The 19,331-nt window shown below is 39.1% G+C and overlaps 1 protein-coding gene across 1 annotated transcript in view; it reads right to left on the reverse strand.

The window, feature by feature from the left end:
* The window catches only part of LOC150076565 (uncharacterized), a 308,265-nt gene that overhangs the window by 248,168 nt on the left and 40,766 nt on the right, over window positions 1–19,331 (reverse strand). The window lies entirely within an intron of this gene.

Raw genomic sequence — 19,331 nt, forward strand, 5'->3', positions numbered from 1 at the left:
CGGGGATATGCGGTGGTCATTCCCTGACCTTTCCGCATCCTCCGTATTTGGTGGTCTCAGGCTCGAACCCCGGTCTAATCAAGAAGCATGTGATACGCACTGCTGCTCCTGCCCACCTGGCTACGGAAGTGGCTGTGTTTACTTGTACCATACTGACTCCCAGCAGTCTCTGAAATACCCTGCATTTTGTTTTCCAGGCTGCTGCTCATTCCAATAGAAACAGTGCAAGAATCACTTTCACCTATGCCAGTGCCTACTGTTAAGCTATTAGTCCTTGTATCCCCCCCCCAAGCTAGCAGTTTTCCAACCCAACTAACACTGCCTCGATAGCATCAGCAAATATTCTTGCACCCTATCTATATAAGGGTATCCCATCCCTGTAGAAGCAGTCTCTCCTGTTAACAAGTACAGACCAGGCTGAAAAAAATTCTACCCCTTGAGCCTTGCAAAATCTTTCCAGGGCCAAACTGATCGATAAGGCTCTCATCATATACTCTCTCCTATCGTGTCTGGGCAGAATTGCAGACACTTTCAAATTCAACCCTAATTCATGGCTTTTTTTCAACAGTGACTTGTTAAGTAATTCCACCGGTCTCCTACTCTATCTGCTCTACAACATCAACCTTTGCCCCTGGCAGACATACCCTGGTCCCGTTCCACCTATCCTTTTTACATACCATGTTCCCCATTTCCCTGACAATAGAGACACCAACAACTACTAGTTCCTGTCGGACCAGCTGTTTGTTTGTTTGTTTGTATTTTATTGGCGCATCAGCAACTGAGGCTATAATGCGCCAAGAACAAGTAAAATAAAAATTTTAGCTCTCGGTGACCTAATTGGTTAGGCCACCACGTCACGGTATATAATAAGAAATAGCTAAAAATAGATCAATAAAGAAATAACAGTAACGTATGCATTTTAGATACAGTTAAAAACTTTTATTAATTTAAAATAGTTAAAAACAGCAGACACATGGTCATTGTCGGATAAAATCTGACTGAGTGTATAAGGCTCAGTCAGATGATTAAAAGTGGTAAAACAGATATTCCTAAAATTTGGACAATCAATTAAAAGGTGTCTGATAGTTAAAACTATGCCACAGGACTCACACATAGGAGGGTCATCAGCCCTCAGCAAAAACGAATGAGTCAAATGACTGTGTCCTATGCGGGTCCGGGCGAGAACAACTTCCTCCTTACGATTCTGCGCAGACTAGACTGCCACGGTTCAATAACAGGCTTTATACGATATAATTTATTCGCAGTCTGTCTATTCCACGAATCCTACCATTGGGAATATATCTTTTTGTGTATTATTTGCCTGTAGTCTGTATAGGGGACTGACAGGCAGCGGTTATTATTGGGAATTGCTGATTTGGCTGCGGCGTCAGCCAAATAATTTCCCCTAATCCCAATGTGGCAGGGAATCCAGCAGAAGCGGATATCATATTCACGTCCGAGGAGGAAGTGAATCTTCTGCTGAATACTAGACAGAACTGGATGAGGATTATATCTTACAGATATTAAAGCCTGTAACACGCTGAGAGAATCGGAGTATAAAATGAACCGTTGGTATTGGCATTCACTAATGTGATCCAAGGCTAACTCTATAGCATGCAGCTCTGCAGTAAATATACTGCATTCAGAGGGAATCTGCTCCGATGTAGTGCTGTCTGTAAAGACAGCAACAGATCCCACATATGATTCCGACTTCGAACCGTCTGTGTAAACTGGCGCGAAGTCAGAATGTTCAGCTCGGTGTGCTGAATAAAGCTGCTGGTAGACAGACGATGGAGTGTCCGACTTTCCCCAATTTCTGAGAGACAAGTCACATGTTGGAACACGAGCATGCCAGGGTGGAAGGGGTTGCTTTGGTGTTTGGGCAACCTTGTCTACCTTGATATTAAGTTCTTTGAGTAGCTCTTGGAGACGAATACCAAAAGGACGATTGGCAGTCTTACGGGTGTTGTACAAATTTTCCCATCGTGGCTCAAAAACAAATGGCCACGTAGGATGGTCTGGCAGGGATTTCAGTTTTAAAGCGTACTTTAAAGACAACTGCTTACGTCGAAGCGATAACGGTGGTTCGTTTGCTTCGACGTATAAGCTCTGGATGGGAGATGTTCGAAATGCTCCAATAGCTATACGGACAGCCTGATGATGGACAGGATCCAGCCATCGAAGTACACTGTCTCTGGCCGAATTGTATACCAGGGACCCGTAATCCAGTCTGGATCGTACAAGTGCACGATAGATGCGTAGTAGGGTGCATCGATCCGCACCCCAAGATGTTGAGGAAAGAGAGCGCAGAATATTCAGCCCTCTTGTGCACTTTGTGCGGAGTTGACGGATGTGATCCAGAAAGGTCAGCTTTTTATCGAATACGAGTCCCAAGAATTTTGTGTCCGCTGCTACTGGAATTGCATTTTGTCCGAGCTTTAATTCAGGTTCAGGATGAAGATTACGCTTACGACAAAAGTGTACGCAAACGGTCTTCTCCGGCGAGAACCTGAAGCCATTAGCAAGAGCCCAGGAGTTGAGGCGATCAATAGCTTTCTGCAGTTGTCTTTCAATAACCCTCATGTTGCATGACTGACAAAATATGCTAAAGTCATCAACATAGAGGGCACAGTTTACAGTTGGAGGAAGTTGTTCTGTGATGGAATTGACTTTGATGGCAAAAAGCGTGACACTTAATACTGATCCTTGTGGTACTCCCTCCTCTTGGCTGAAGGAACGAGAGTGTGAGGATCCCACACGAACTTGGAAAGATCGATTGGCTAAAAAGTTTTTAATAAAAATGGGGAGTTGCCCCCTTAGGCAAAGGCTATGCAGATCTTTTAAGATGCCAAATCTCCAAGTTGTGTCATCCACTTTCTCCATGTCAAAGAACACCGACACCAAGTGTTCGCGTTTTAGGAAAGCATCCCGGATGGATGCTTCCAATCTAATAAGATGGGCCAAAGTGGACCGGTTCCTTCGGAAGCCGCACTGGATGGTGGAGAGAAGGTCATTTGTTTCGAGATACCAAATTAAACGAGAATTAACCATTCTCTCCAGGATTTTGCACAAACAGCTAGTCAGAGCAATAGGACGATAATTGGTGGTGACTTTTGGATCCTTTCCTGGCTTAGGAAAGGCAAGAACAATTGCCTTTCGCCAGGAGTCCGGAAACTGCTCTTCAGTAAAGATTCTGTACAGAAGGAGCAGACAATCCATAGATTTTGGTGAAAGATGTTTAATCATTTCATAATGGATGCCATCTGGTCCAACAGCACTTGCTTTGGAAAGAGCGAGGGCTCTTTTCAGTTCCTGAATAGTAAAATCCCCGTTGTAGGGATAGAGGCCCTTGGACTTAAAATTAAGTGCTTCTCTTTCCAGTTTATGTTTCAGGACCAGGAACTCTGGGGAGTACGAGGATGTTGCGGAGATGTTAGAGAATGTTTCCCCAAGAGCATTGGCTATTGCAGTTGGATCTGCAATAGTGCATCCATTATAATCTAGGATTGAAGAAGGGTGGGATGTATATTTTCCCTTCATTTTCCGGATTTTATCCCAGACTACCTTAGAGTTGGTAGACTGGTTAATAGATGATGTAAAACGGATCCACGATTCCTTTTGACTCTGACGACGGATGTAGCGTGCTTTGGCTCGTGCACGTTTGAAGGCTATAAGGTTGTTCGTGGTAGGATATCGGCGAAATATCCCCCACGCTTTGTTTTGAGCCTTTTTTGCTGCTGTGCATTGTGAATTCCACCAAGGTTTGGGAAATGGTGGAAACCGGGCAGATGTTTTTGGAACAGCATTCGCAGCTGCTTGGACAATATTTTCTGTGATGTACTTGACTGCATCATTGATAGGCTCTTGAGGTGTCGGACCAGCTCATTCTGCCCTGAGGGTTGCTGCTGTGTTGCGTGATGATCAAGTCCAAGCTGTGGGCAGCTGAGAGCTTGATGGGCCCCTCAATTTAGATCCTTCGAGGGCATCCACCCTGTCCTTCAAGCTCACATATAGGCCCATAACAACACTGAGTTGTCACCTGATTTCCACACCTTACATCATGCACACGTAAATTCAAGGAAGAACTAGACAAACTATTGGAGGGAACCAATAGGCAAAATGTAATGTTTTTTGCTATCTTTGGCTTATGATGTATAAGTTTGCTTTCTTACACCATTTGCCACTATTGATGCTAATATGCTATATGAAAAATGTGAAATAATAATTGTCAAATTTCCATTTGTCTGACTAACAAAATTTCAGATGGCTTGACAAATCTTTTTAAAACAGATAAATCTCAAATTTCGTAATAATCTGCCCATTGAGAGTGAAGTTGTGGAGGGTAGATGAACAGGCAGAAAAGGGAGCATAGTGAAGACAATAGGTACTTTATGCATATATAAAAATGCTCCTAAAAAATTAGGGATTTTACTATTTCAAATCCTATATAAAGAGAAATTACTATGATAATTGGAATAATTACAATCCTTTCATTAATAGGAAAACTTATTAGAGTTAGCAACTATTAATATAAACAAAGGAATCAAATATTGAAAATCAATCAAGCAAAAATCAAAATCAATCATGTTCACTGCATCTGATGCATATAAGACATAACACATAAGAATTACGACACAGCACTGAACGTGCCATAATGCATATAGGCAGTCATTCTTGAGTGGTCAATATAAGAGTGTTGTAAAAGTACAGGTACATGAAATGAACCGCACAATTCTGTTAGCATACTGATTGAACTCTGAGCTATCAACATTAATGGGTCATTTTGTTTATAGCTTGGTACACATTTTTATTTGTTTCTTGATTGCATTGAGGTTATTTTATTGCACAGAATACTTAAACTTAGGTTTGCCTGTGCAGATGAGCACATTGGGCAGGAAGTTCTGCAATGGGCTGAATTGGCTGCAACTGCTTCCGCTACATCCCACGTGATACCAATGTTTTGCCAGTCACGTGCCAAGCCTTGGGTGCCCTGCTTCTCTTCTTTCCCTCAGGTGGTATTAGTCGCATTGTGGTTTTTGTGTGCCGCTGGTCTGGTAGGTACTGGCAAGATACTGGCAAGACATCCTGCCCTCTGTCATCATGTACTGCAGGCGGTGCAAGTCACTTGGGATCTCGTTATTGGTAATGCAGTCACAGTATGTAACCAAGTATTCTTCATAAGCATCACTGATGGAACATTTTGAGTTTCCTAATATTTGTGCTGTGATTTTAGATGTTTCTCTGGCATAGATTGGAGTTGGCTAAACGATAATGGTGAGCATAGAATAAAGTTGACAAAATTTGAGTTTTGGTAATGGATCAGCCTAAAAGTAAGTGTTTGCCTTTTAGCTACAAATTCCACACTTCTACTTTTCAACCATTATTTATGCATTTTTGGAACGTTGAGGATTTCAGAATGTTATTTCTCAACATTCCCAAAAATTATAGCACATAGAATGTGCCTCTCAAACACAGGTGGCAGTGAATGTGTTAAAAGGAGAGATATATTATGTGTTAAAATATATTATTATGTGGAGAGATATGTGTTAAAAGGAGAGAGAGAGATGCAGATGATGTTAAAATTGGAAGAGTAGTTAATGATCACTGTCAAGCTGAGCTTCTTCAGAGAGACCTAGATAGACTTCAGGAATGGTCAGAAAAATGGCAGCTGTGCTTTAATCCAACAAAGTGTAAGGTATTACACCTGGGAAACAGTAATCCCAAAATAACTTATTCACTTGGTGGAGTTCAACTAAACCCAGTACTGGAGGAAAGGGACTTGGGTGTTACGATACGGTCAGACATGAAATTCTCTGAGCATTGTAAACAGGTTGCAAGGAAGGCCCATGGTGTCCTATCGATGATCTATCGAACTTTTGCAAGTAGAGATAGGGACGTGATAATCCCATTATATAAGGCTTATGTTAGACCACACTTGGAATACTGTGTTCAAGTATGGAGACCGCACCTGAAGAAAGACATCGAGCTTCTTGAAAGGGTGCAAAGAAGGGTAACTCGCCTGGTGAGATCGGCAAAAGGGCGTCCTTATGAAGAAAGACTTCGAATATGTGGGTTGCAGAGTTTGGAAACTAGACACCTTAGAGGAGATTTGATTGAGGTGTTTAAGGCTCTGAGAGGCATCAGTAAAATGAATGAGGACGAAATTTTCAAGATTATAAATGATGCTAGAACTAGGGGACATAAATTCAAGTTACGGGGGGAAATGTTTAGATTGGACTGCAGGAAGTTTTATTTTAGCCAGCGAGTTATAAATTACTGGAATAAGTTGCCTTCATGGGTGGTAGAGGCCGACAGTTTGGGGAAATTCAAAGGTCATCTGGATAGTACTTTCGGGTAAGGGAAGCGCATAGGATGATAGGTTTAATTTCCTTTTTATTTTTTATTTTATTATTATTTTTTTATTTATTAATTATTATTATTTAGTTATTTATTTATTTATTTATTTTTTGTTTTTATCATTGTTTTGTTCGGATTTTTTATTTATTTTATTTTATTTTATTTTATTTTATTTTTTTTTTGGCTGGTGCAGCATAAGCCATAGGCTTTCTTGCACCATGCGGCCGTTACTAATACTAATACTAATATATTTCCACAAGATCTTGGTAATTTTCTTTGTCAACCCAAGACAATTACAGGAGTTGCTGTGTGCTTGACAACTGTACAAATCTCAACTATTTTGTTTTTAATGTAGAAATAGTGTCCCCCTCCACTTTATATTTAAGTTAGTATTGGTAATGGCCATATGGTGTAAGAAAGCCTAAGGCTTATGCTGCAACACCCAAAAAAGAAGAGAAAAAAAAAAAAAGTAATATAATCATAATAAAAAAAAATAAAATAAATAATAAAAGAGGATATAAACAACCCATGCATTTCCCTCCTCTCGTAGGTAACTATCCATCTGACCTTTCAATTTTCCCAAACTGTTAGCCTCTACCACCCATGTAAGTAACTTATTACAGTAATTTATAACTTGTTGGCTAAAATAAAACTTCCTGTAATCCAGTCTAAGCATCTCCCCCCCCCCCCACAACTTGAATTTATGGCCCCTAGTTCTAGAATAATTTATAACCATAAAAATTTTGTCCTCATTCATTTTACTTTTGCCTCTTGGAACCTTAAACACCTCAGTCAAGTCTCCTCTATGGTGCCTAGCTTCCAAGCTGTGCAATGTGCATATTCCAAGTCTTTCTTCATATGGACACCCTTTGCCAATCTCACCAGGCGAATTACCTGTCTTTGCACCAATTAAAGAAGCTCGATGTCTGTTTTTAGGTGTGGTCTCCATACTTGAACACAGAATTCCAAGTGTGTTATAACACTAGCCTTGCATAAAGGGAATATTATGTCCTTAACTGTACTAGCAAATGTTTGATAAATCATCAGTAGGACACCATGGGCCTTCCTTGCAACCTATCTACAATGCTTAGAGATCCTTAAATAAATTTAAGGCTCAGCTGGACAGGTATTTCGAACAAACGGAAGGGTGAAGTGGAAGTGTTTTTTTTTTTGTTTTTTTTTGGCTGATGCTGTATAAGTTTATCATCATCATCAGCCATTTTCAATCCACTACAGGATGAAGGCCTCTCCAGCAACTTTCCAGTTCCTTCTGTTTTGAGCACTGGCCATCCATTTACTACCCAAAAACTCATGAATTTCATCTATCATTCTCCGACTTTGTCTTCCAGGTTTTCTTCTAGCTCTTCTTGGATACCATTCTGTTATTTTCTTAGTCCATCTGTCATCATGTCTTCGAGCTATGTGTCCTGCCCAAGGCTATTTTAGTTCTTTAGTTTTGAGAAGAATGTCCTTTACTTGAGTTCGCTGCCTAATCCATGTGTTTCTCTACTTATCTAACAGTCTGATTCCCAATATAATTCGTTCCATTCTTCGCTGTGTAGTACTCAGCTTCTCTTCCATTCTTTTGGTGAGTGCCCAAGTTTCGCTTCCATAAGTCATGGTGGGGAGTATACATTGATTCATTATTTTATGTTTCAGACAAACTGGGATATTGCTCTTCACTATGTGACTATATTTCCTGAATGCTATCCATCCAAAATTTATTCTTCTCTTGACTTCCAGCCATTTATCATTATTGCTGTATAAGTTACTTTGGGGTTACTGTTCCCCAGGTGTAAGACATTAGCATTAGTAAAGGCATATGATACAAGAAAGCATGCCACACTGCTCCAATTTGTGCAGCAGTCTTCCATGTGCAACAGTATCAAAAGCCTTTCTTAGATCCAAATATATAATATCAAAGTTATTCCCTGCATCCAGTTCTTTTGTGACTGCATCATAGTATCCAATCAAACTGCTCAGGCAAGACTTTCCCTTAACTTAATCTAGATGATCCTGCAGTACTTCTTTAACAAGTGCCTCCATTAATTTTCCTGGAACAGAAGTTAAACACGCAGGTCTATAATTACTTGTGTCAGCCTTTGGTCCTCCTTTGTGAATTGGGGTCACATTTGCATATCTCCAGTCTATGGGTACCTCCCCTGAGTCCAAAGAAGCTCTCATAATTATGGCTAGGGGTTTGCTTACTTCCTTTGCTGCCTCCTTTAATATAACTGGATAGATCCCATCCACCCCAGGTGCCTTTCTTGTATTTATCTTCAACAATTTCTCCTCCACTTTACGCTCAGTATTACAAGATTCTCTAGCTTACTGCCAGAGTTGAATACACCTCTGGCATTCCCCTCGCTGAATAACTCCTCATGTGTGAATGTTGATGCAAAATATTCATTTAGTTTGTTAGCTACCTGAGCAGGATCATCAACAGTTGACCCATCGATATCAAGTGGACCAATCTGATTCATCCCCTTCCTTCTAGAGTTTACCTAAGTAAAGAACTCTTTGCTGTTTTTCTTTGCATCCCTTGCCAAAGATTTCTCGTAATCTGCCTTCGCCTGCCTAACCTCCTTTGTAACTTGGTTACAGATCAACTTGTATCTATCATAGGCTTCTCTGTCACGTGTTAATTTATATGTATCCCATGCATTTTTCTTCTCTGCCACATGTCTCATTAGTTCATCTGACAACCATTTAGGCCTAAACCTTGAACAATATTTCTTAGATGGTATGTAAAACCTAGTAGCTTCGAAGATAAGTTCTTTGAATGCTTCCCATTTTGAATTTGCTGTTGGTAACATCATCAGTTGGTCCCGCTGTGTAGAATTTAAATACTGTCTGAGACCATCGTAGTTGCCTTTATGAAAGCAAAAACCCTTCCCTTTACCCCTGATGGTAGTTACCTCTTTGAGTAAATCCCACTTCAGCACACTGTGACTGCTGTCCACCTAGTGGTTCCTTTATCTGCAGATTCTTAATGCATGAAGAAGCACTACTGATAATTAGATCAAGAGTATTACTCCCTCTAGTTGCCTCCCGAACATGCTGATGTAGAAAACAATCATCCAATAAATCCACAAAAGCCTTGCTAGTGTGTGAGTGACGAACCCACAAATTCTAGTCAATATCTGGAAAATTAAAATCCCCCATTATAAGACACTGATTTACTGGCCCACTATTTCCCAATACAGTTTCTTATTATACTGATCAGAGTCATTAGGCCTATAGCACACTCCTACTCTCAATTTTGATTTCCCAATGCTTATGTCACACCAAACTAACTCGACACTGCACTGTCCAGCAATGTTGACTGGCTTCACTTTCTTGGATTTTGTGTTTCTTAACTAATAGCATAACCCCCCCCTCCTCCCTTCCTATCCTGTCTATCCTTTCTGTGCACATTGCTCTCCAAATTCCAGTTCTGCATTCCTTATATCTGTGTGACACCACGTCTCTGATATCCCAACAATATCTGCCTTTGATGTTTTGAGCAATACCTCAAATTTATCAAATACATTTACCAAACTCCTAGAATTGGTGTACACGCAAGTATACATGCACCTGTTCCTATTCTTAGCTACCCTAACACAACCAATGTGTTTACTTGTACCGCAATGACTCCCAAGCAGTCTCTGAAATATCCTGCATCTTGTTTTCCAGGCTGCTCATTCCAATAGAAGCAGTGCAAGACCTTTCACTTTGCTGGATTAATGCAAATCTCCACTTTTCTGACCGTCCTTGAAGGTCTATCTAGGTCACTCTGAGGACGTTCTGCTTGGCAGTGATCATTAACTACTCTACCAATGTTTATATCATCTGGAAATTTAGATATCACACCCTCTATCCCTTCATTGATGTCATTTAAGAAAATCAAAAACAACAAGTTCCCAATACTGATCCTTGAGGAACTCCACTTCTTACATTAACCCAGTCTAAGGAATAACCATTTATCACAGCTGTCTGGCTACTGGCCTGAGCCATACTGCTATCTAAGGATTTTCACTGTGGTTCCAACCTGTTCCAGCTTATGAAGTAACCACCCGTGTGGGACTGAATCAAATGCTTTGCTGAAATCTAAATAAGCAATGTCGAAATTATTCCCTAAATCTAACTAAATAGTGACCCTACCAAAACAGCTAACCATATTTCCTAAATGTGATTTCCCCTTTACAAGATCGTGTTGTATATCCTTCAGAATTCCATTTTTATCTAAATGAGCCTGAATTCCACTCTTGATCATTGCCTCCATGATTTTCCCTACTACTGAAGTTAGAGTGATCAGTCAGTAATTTCCCACTACACGCTTTGAACTGCCCTTATGTACTGGAGATACATTGGCACTTTTGCAATCAAACAGAATCTCTCCTGAGTCCATTGAGGCTCTCATAATTAGCCTCAATGGTTCAATGAACTCACTTGTGACTTCCCTTAAAATTATAGGGTATATGCCATCAACCCCAGGAGCCTTACTCGCTTGTAAGTTCGAAAATTTTTGCATTAAATAATCATGTGAAATTTCAATATCATTAATTACATATTTTTCAACTCCACTTCCATAATTTCTCATTAGCATAAAGGGTTTTTCTTCTGTAAATATCGATGCAGCAAAGTAACTGTCGAATTCATCTGCGACATCAGCTGAGGTGTCTAATACTATCCCTATATTTGTAAAAGAGTAAGAAGTTTACGTCAATATGATATGTAGAACATATTCTCCAGAAATTAAAATGAATATACCATTTTCTGGAGAGTATCATACGGAAGTGTTATACGTATCATATTGAGGTAAACTTCTCTTATTCTTTTACAAATATTGAGATCAACGTAGAACATACTGAGCATCACAGCTCTGGTTTATACTATCTAATACTATCCCCCATGTCCATTACATAAATTTCTGATTTGTCCTCTTCTTTGCATTTATACGTGTGAAGAATTCCTTATCCCAACACTCTCTGCTCTTCTTTGCCAGCAATTTCTCATAATCTGCATTTGCCAGCCTAACCTTTTTCTGTGGCACTATTACAGATAAATTTGTAGCTGTTATATATTTCGGTACTTTTTACTACTCTGTAACTTTTCCATGCTGTCTTTTTCTGCTCAAGTAATCTGGAAACTTCATCATTCATCCAAATTGGAATGCTCCTCATGGAGTATTTTTTGTGTGTTATGGGTGTTTTATTGGTGCATAAGCTGTAGTGTGCCTGTCCATAGAGATATGTTAGGAAATAGTTCAGAATTGAAGACATTTCAATTTCATTTTAGAAACTATTCAGAATCAATGATATATTCCAATTTTTTTTCAGAAAACAGAAAAGTTCATTAATGTTTGCCTGGTCGCCAATAATATGCTCTAGTGATATTGGTTCTTGCAGTTTAGTCAGAGAAAGCAGAACTGATGTTCTGTCCTGGTGATATTGAGGACAGTCAATAAGAATATGCTCGACTGTTAAATGTACTGAGCAGTAAGGGCACTGAGGAGGATCATCACCTGTGAGTAGATGGAGGTGGGTCAGATGAGTATGTCCTATTCTTGCTCGTGCAAGTATCACTTCTTCCCTTCTAGTTGTTTGGATGCTCGAGTGCCAAAATTTTGGTTCTTTTTTCAACTGGAAAAGTTTGTTGTGCCATAGCTCTTTCCACTGTTCAAGGCAGGTTGCTTTTATGATGATATCATGGTCAGAGGCTGGAATATGGACAGAGGTCAAATCTAATGTGGAAGGATTTTTTGCCGATATATCCACCAGTTCATTCCCCTTTATCCCTGAATGTGCTGGAATCCAACAAAAGTTCACTAACTGTTCACGTTGTTCAATTTTCAAGAGCAACTTCCTGATTTGGTTTAAAACAAGGTGATTAGTATGGGAGGGATTTTGCATTGCTCTAACTGAGTTGAGAGAGTCTGTGTAAATTAAATATTTTGAAGATGGGTAAAGATTCAAATTTTCTAGAGCTAATTTTATTCCATGTAGCTCTGCAGAAAAGTTGCTATACTCAGGTGGAAGGGAAGCTGAAATAATAGCATAGGGAAACACTGCTGCTGCTCCAACGGCTGACTGAGATTTGGACTCATCGGTATATATTGGCAGGAAATCAACATAGCTCTGAATATGACTTGCATGGAATTGTTTCAGGTTGAGAGTTGGTAGAAGATTCTTACCCCCATTGAAGAAAATAAGTATCAAAGTTCAGTTGAGGTAGGGAAGTCCAAGGTGGATGAAAGTAATTCATTACTTGTTGACTACTGTGAAGAGGAACTTTCCAACTCTGTGATATTTCAAAAAGCCATAGGCCTGCTGGCCTTATTTTATTAGGTTTATTTCTGTAGAGATTAGTTAGTTGAGGATTGAAGAGGTATGGGTGAATAGGATGCAAACAGCAACTTTTTATTTTGGCTGCATACTTCAGTAGTAATATTTTTCTGTGGAGGTGCAAAGGGGGTTCGCAAGCTTCAATATATAGACTGCGAGTTGGAGATGTCCTGAAGGCTCCAAATGCAATCCGTAATGCACTATGTTGTATAGGATCCAGCCAGATTAGTACAGTCTTTCGGGCAGAATCGTAGACTGGAGCACCATAATCTAAACGTGAGCTAATCAATGCTCTATATAGCCAAAGCAACGAGGTACGATCTGCTCCCCATGACAGGGCAGATAAAGCTCTTAGTATGTTGAGCTTTTTGAGACAGGTATTATGTACAAATTTAATATGTTCAAGGAAGTTTAACTTCTTGTCAAGGGTTAATCCCAAGAATCTGATGTTGTTGCCAATCAGAATGATAAAGTCTAATATGTATGTGTTCGGGATCTGTATGTAATTTGCGTTGATTGCAAAAATGTATAGCAACAGTTTTCTGTTGTGAAAGACAATAACCATTGAGCATTGCCAACTTTTATATTTTATTTAGTGATATCTGCAATTGACGTTCAATAGATCTCATGTTCTGAGAATGGTAAGAAAGAGAGATAGTCAGCATAAAGGTAAGCCTCAACAGTATTTGGAAGTTCTTTTGTAATGGAGTCAATTCTAAGGGAAAAAAGGGTTGCACTCAGTACAGACGCTTGCAGAACTCCTTCCTGCAAGAAGGTCATAGAAAGGGAGTTAAAATATCGTACTTGATAAGAACGACTCAATAAAAAGTTCTTAATTAATATCGGTTGCCTCGTAGACCAAGGGCATGTAGGTCTCTAAGAATGCCGTGATGCCAGGTAGTATCAAATGCCTTCTCTATGTCAATGGAGACCATAACAAGGTGTTCATTTCTCACAAAGGCATTGCGAATTGCAGACTCTACCTTGATCATGAGATTCAAGGCTGACCTGTTTTGGCGAAAGCCATGTTGACTATTACTCATTAGATTTTGGCCTTCAATTATCCAAATGACTGTTAAATGTACTATGTGGATCATTTTCTCAAGGATTTTACCGAGGCAACCGGAAAGGGAAATTGGCCGGTAACTCAAAGGACTGGAGGGATCTTTACTAGGTTTCAAAAAGGCCAAAACTGTGGCATGGTGCCAAGACGTAGGATAGATGTTTTCCAGGAATATTCGGTTATAAAATAATAGTAGCAGCTGCAATTGTTTGTCATCAAGGTGCTGTAACATGATGTAATATATTCCATTGGCTCTGCTGCACTGTTGCGTACTGTTCTAATGGCTTGTAGAAGTTCCAAATATTGAAGAGGCAGGTTATATGGTAAGATTAAAAAGGTGCGAAAGTTTATGGGTCGCTGTTCAGTGATGTTCTTATTTTCTGGAATTCTGGGGAATAGCTTGATGCCGCAGAGACTTTAGCAAAGGTTTTGCCCAAGGCATTTGCTATAGTCAGAGGAGCAGAGAGTTCCTTCCCATTTCAGGAAAGGATTGTAGAAGGGATGGTTAGAAACTTTCCAATAAGCTGTCTAATTTTCTTCCATATTAATTTGCAGTCAGTGTTTCTATTTACAGTGGACGCAAACCGAGTCTAGGAATCCTTCTTGGCCTGTTTTTGAATGAGACGCACTTTGCCCTTAGTTACTTATAGTTAATGATATTAACTGTTGTTGGTGATCGTCAAAATAAATTCCACGCTTTATTTTTTTCCCCTCTTTGCTTTCATGCATTCGTCATTCCACCAGTAGTTAAAATGGTGCTGGGGCATAGGATCCGTTAATGGAATAGAGTTTTTAGCTGCTGATAACAAGTGGGATGTGATATATTATGTTACTTCATCAATGGGCTGTAACTGTATAATTTCCTCATCCAGGGTGAGAGCTGACTGAAATTTGACCCAGTTGGCAAGAGAGAATTTCCATTTCCGGCAGGGCTCAGCTAATGGCAGTTGTGCAGTGAGCAGATTACAAATAATTGGGAAATGATCGCTGCCCATGGGATCATTCATAACAGACCATTCCATGACTGGAAACAGTACCGGGGAGCATATTGAGAGGTCAATTGCAGAAGTCTGCCCAGTTGGCAATTGTATATGCATAGGTTCACCTGTATTAAGAATGGAAAGATTTTGCCTATCCAGAAATGTTTCAATCAGCCGGCCATGTGTATCTAATTTAGAAGATCCCCATAAAGGGTGGTGACCATTGAAATTCCCCAATAGACAGACAGGGGGAAGGTAACTGCAGTAGAAGGTTTTCCAGATCTTGGTAAGAAAAGTTATGATTTGGTGGAAGATAGATTGAAACTAGTGTTATCGCAATCTGAGTAATGAAACGTACTGCAACAGCTTCAATTTCTGTTTGAAGAACAATTTGCTTGCCTGGGATCTGTGAGTTTATCAGGATGGCCACAACACCAAGAACAGCATTTGTTGTATTGCGATTTTTTCGATATATAGAGTAGTTCTTTATGGAGGTGGAAATTTGGGAAGTTAAATAGGTTTCTTGCAAGCAGAAACCCACTGGAGAATAGTGATGAATAAGGTCACTGATATTGTCGATATTGCTGCAGAGTCCTCTACAATTCCACTGTAAAATATAAGGCATTACTTGAGATGAGTACAAGGAGCTGTATCTGACTGCTTTTTCAGTGTGGCAGTTTTATGTTGGTCAGACTTCAGTTTGTCTTTTTTTGGAAATATAAGCCGACTAGTGTCCATTTCTTCCTACACATATATTTCTAAAATCGGGTCTTCCTGGTTGGATGAGTAATTAGTATCCATGGAGGTGTTTTGGATATTTTTTTTGAATTGGAACTTTTGTTAATGATGCAGTAGCAATCACTGGTGGGGAAGAAGATGTCACTGGTATTGTAAGAGTAGTGTTACATGTCTGTTCTGAGTGCTTAGAGATATTGGACTGTTGCTCAGAGAGGACAGCTCGAGCCCAATCGGAGATTGATATGTGTGAGGGGATGATAACATCAGTTTGGGTGGACACTGTTGTTTTTGTGTAATACTGGCATAGGTACATCTGGGCATAGTAGGAGCAATTATTTTCCTGGCTTCTTGATAGCTTACCTTGTTCTCAACCTTATATTTAACAATTTTTTTCTCAATTTTTCATCTGTCACACGTTTTGGAACAGGCAGGATGGTTGCCCTTGCAGTTGGGACAAGTTTTCTCTGTCGCCAAACATTCAGATTGAGTATGATCAGAAAATCCACAGTTGAGACCTACTGGATTTCCTCTGCATGTCGTCTGAGAGTGGCCATACTTTTGGCACTTGTAATATCTCAAGGGATTGGGTACATAGGGACGAACTTGGCAAAGTAGATAACCAGCTTTTACTGATGATGGTAGGTTTAAGAATTAAACGTAAGGATAATATTCTTGGTAGGTGTAAGGTTATCGTCTTTTCTAATCATCATTCTTTTTGCTGCAATAACATTTTGATGGAGCTCTTAAGTTATTTTTGACTCCGTCAAGTTCAACAGATCCCAGCTGGATATAACACCCTTAAATGTATTTAGGGAAGCATGGGGAGTTACTTTAACTGGTATCCCAGCAAAATTTGAAATTAGTAATAGTTTCTCAGAATGTCTACGGTTTGCCGTTTCTAATAGTAGGTCTCCAGATTGTAGCCTCTTCACAGTCTTAGGAGATACTGCAATACTCTCCAGGTGTTTCTGGATGAGGAAAGGAGATAATTTACCGAGAGGTTGTTCTGTAAGTGAATGCAAAATTAGAAATGCAGGACACTGTTGTTGGAGAATTTGTTTAACTTCTTGGGTTGTGATATGTCATAATCAGATTCATTTTGTGGCCGAGAGATTGTCGGCTCTAACAGTGGAAACTATTTTGTTCCACATTTGCTCCTTTTAGCCCTTGACAGTTCAACTTTTCTGCCAAGGTTTCCGGCCCCTCCACGGGGAGGCAGGAGCAGTGCCTGGTGTGACCAAGCGGAAGTTAGTAACGATTAGTACTTAGGAAAGAAAAATATAAAAGAAAGGTGGATTTCCTTCCCTACTCTCTACAAAAACTTTTTGGTAGAACAGCTTATATGAAAAAAACAATTTTTTTGAAAACACAGGAACTTAAAAAGAACTACTAGTTGCTATATGAAGATCACTTACTGAAAGATCGCACAGATAATCGTCTGGTCTCAATTCGCTTGGTACCTGGGGCCGGAGTATTTTTTAATGGTATACATGCATTCAAGGATTCTGTGATTAGTTTTAAAAGGTATACCATAATTCAGTTGCATTTGATCTCTGTAAGATATCTACCCAGTTAATAGAGGTCAGGTAGCACCTTAAGCCATCATATTTTCTTTTCCTGAAATTATAACCAATTCCTTTGCTGTTAACTACTGCTACCTCTCTCTCTCTTCACTGTCCACCATAGAACTCTGTGATCACTTCCTGCTACTAGTTCTTGTACTGTTAGCCCTATTATGTCATCTGGTTCATGGATCATGATTGGGTCTAGAATATTCTCTTCCCTAGTATTTTCCCTGACGTGTTGATACAAATAACAATCGTCTAGTTGATTTAAAAATTGTCTCCCATGTCAAGTTTCCTTCCCATTTGCTCCAATCAATTAGAGGCAAATTAAAATCACCCATAATAAGACATTGATGCTTACTTTTCCATTCCGTTTGCATGTAAAGGCTCTCTTGATAATCTTCACAATCCTGGCCTGTAGATTATTCCCACTCTCATTATACCTTTGCTTCCAACTACCTCATGCCATACAGATTCTATGGTAGCATGTGAAACATCTGAATCCGAGAAAGCTTTCATCACGCTCAGGCTGCTTTTGATAAGAAGCATAACCCCATCATCCCTTCTATCTATGCCCTATTCTACCTAAATACATTGTACATATGTATTTAGGAAACATATGTTTCCTAAATACATATGTACATAGGAAGCATACTGAAACTCATCATCCCCTATTTCCGTAAGTTCTATCATGTCAGCGTTACTTGTCCTAACCAGCAGTTCAAATTCATCCATTTTATTGATGACATTACTGTATACACAATTGACACAATTAGTGTTCTTGTATAGTTAACTACCCTGACTTTGCCCTCAGAACATTTTGCTGATATGATCTGTTGCAGTAACAAACTCTTGAGACATATGCAAGCATTACTTTCACCAATATTAGCAAATAAATGCATATCTACATTACCCTTATCCCAACAAACTAGCAGTTTCCCTGAACCTTTAAGACAGAGGTGTCAAACATGCAACCCACGGGCCACATGCAGCCCACAATACTCCTGAGTATGGCCCAAATCAGATTAAAATTTAATTGGGAAATATTCAAGATTATTTCCCAACGGGCGAGATTAGCAAGTGAGCACAAATCATCCATAGTGAAAACTGCATTATCACAAAAGCTTATACCCGATGTTGATAAAAATAGTTTCTCGCAAAAGATGGAAAGTTTCTAGCAAACAATATTAAATTAATTTTGAATCTTTTTGTTGCGATATCTTTTGTAGTGATTTTGAATCTATTCGATATTAAAACATAAAATTATGTAAATTTTTATCTATAGTTCTAATCTGATTTGTATGCATGTATGTGTTAATAAATAAATATAAATATTGAAAACTAATGTGTTTTCAAGTTAAGTCAATATGCAGTCCGCACTGATTCTCATATAAGGTTTAGTGGAACCCATTCCTATTTGAGTTTGACACCTATGCTTTAGGTATCCTCAATGATACTGGCAAAACTCATACATCACCTTTGTTTAAATGTATTCCATCTCTACAAAACAGATTCCTTCTACCTACAAGTGCAGGCCAAGCTGATAAAAATTTCTCCTCAAAAGGCTTGCAGAGTTAAAGTTCATATATTCCATATAACATCTTTTACCCAATACACTGGAAAATATTTTCTTTTTCAGTTCTTGTAATGAATCAGCCAGGCCAACCAAGAACCATGCCAACCTGTTAATTATTTTTGAAGAATAAATTAGTTTTAAGTTATTTTTCAGTTTCTCTGTTTCTTCTTTAAAATAATAATAAAGAATTAAATTGGACATATCTCAATTTCAACACAAACAATTTGGCAACATTCCAAGAATATGCTGTTTCTTGTCTTCAGGTCTTGGGGTCGGGGGGTTCATTAAAATAATAACTCAAGTTAGAAGTTAATTGCAACCCCAATTAATTTCAATAAATGACAGCTGAATCACAATAAGTAACAGTAGTAGGGCAACAAATAATAATAAAAATGGCTGCCTTTAGAGGTTAATTACAATCTTAAGTTACATGGATTATCTAATTTCCAATAATATTATTAATATGATTATGTTAGATTACATAGAGTTACTCTCCAATATCAATTAATTAGATCATTCATGCAATGATATTAAGTTAATATTGGAAAACAAAGAGTCACTTCTCTGGAGAGATAGATCAAGGGGGGGGGAGTGAGATACGGTTCCTGAAATCTTCAAATTGGTCACAAGTTGAAATTGTGGAGTGTTCAATTTCACTATGAGAATACAATGAAACAACTTAACCTATCGTGATAAATTAGTGTGGCTTAATTCTTTCTCCTGTGA

Source organism: Mastigoproctus giganteus, chromosome 13 (genome assembly GCF_048544385.1).
Source record: "Mastigoproctus giganteus isolate SK-2022 chromosome 13, ASM4854438v1, whole genome shotgun sequence".
Classification (NCBI taxonomy): Eukaryota; Metazoa; Arthropoda; class Arachnida; order Uropygi; family Thelyphonidae; genus Mastigoproctus; species Mastigoproctus giganteus.